This window comes from Periplaneta americana, chromosome 8 (assembly GCF_040183065.1).
Source record: "Periplaneta americana isolate PAMFEO1 chromosome 8, P.americana_PAMFEO1_priV1, whole genome shotgun sequence".
NCBI lineage: Eukaryota > Metazoa > Arthropoda > Insecta > Blattodea > Blattidae > Periplaneta > Periplaneta americana.
In genome coordinates this window covers 72,501,081-72,502,049 of record NC_091124.1, presented here as the reverse complement: position 1 = coordinate 72,502,049, position 969 = coordinate 72,501,081, and the positions used below count along the sequence as shown (strand labels likewise).

At 42.3% G+C, this 969-nt stretch overlaps 1 non-coding gene across 1 annotated transcript; it reads left to right on the top strand.

The window, feature by feature from the left end:
- Positions 1-235: 235 nt before the first annotated feature.
- TRNAY-GUA (transfer RNA tyrosine (anticodon GUA)) lies at positions 236-307 on the top strand. The gene has a single exon. It is a non-coding gene; the product is annotated as a tRNA-Tyr (tRNA).
- The last annotated feature ends 662 nt before the right edge of the window (positions 308-969 follow it).

Here is a 969-nt window from a genome sequence, read left to right as displayed (position 1 = left end):
TCGAACCCGGGCCACCTGGTTTCGCAGCCAGACGCGGTATAATAATATATGATATGCGAATAATCACTTAGTGATTTAAGACGGCGCTTATTCCGTCGGATCCCGGCCACTTAATCACTCATAACGAGTGCACCTCTGCACATGTGTAGACATTGTGTCACTGTCATACATCTATGACGCAGTGCATGAGGTTAGGCCACCCAAGAGAGGATTCGATCCGACATAGGGATGCGAATCCGGTATGGCTTAGTGGATAGAGCATCAGCACGTAGAGCTGAAGACCCGGGTTCAAATCCCGGTGCCGGAGAGAATTTTTCTCCGTTCCACTCATATTTCATCATTTGGTAATACAAGGTGGACCAAAGAAAGGGGAGATTTCAATTTTGTTGTAGTACAATATATGAATTATTTTAGTAGCCTTAGATTCATTGTCATTGGTTAGCCTATTTGTTAGAGCATTGGACTGGTGAGCAACGAGGTTGTTGTTAAATCGTATCATCTAATTGGTCAATGCGCATAAGCTGCTCGTAGGGAGTTTCGCCGCCAATTTCAACTCTGTCGTCATGATCTTGTGTCCTCTTCACATGCGATTAAAACCTGGGTTCGCAGTTTAGGAGAAACAGGCTGTGCACTAAGAAAAAAAAATGTTCGTACTCCTGAAAATATTGAACTGTTAGAGTTGCTTTAATGAGTAGTTTGATGCGTGCAGTCCGGGGACATGCTCTGACAGATCAACTTCATTTCAGAAAGACGGTGCAATAGCACATACTGCAGCTTTCTCCATGACGAAAATGCGAAATTTGTTTGAGAATCATATCACATTGAGAAATGGAGACATTCCCTGACCTGCACGAACCTCCTATTTAAGTTTATGTGATTTCATTTTATGGGAGTATCTAAAAAGTGATGTATACGCAGACGAACCGCGAAACATTTAAGAAATGAATACAGCAATTCGTGAAGAAATTT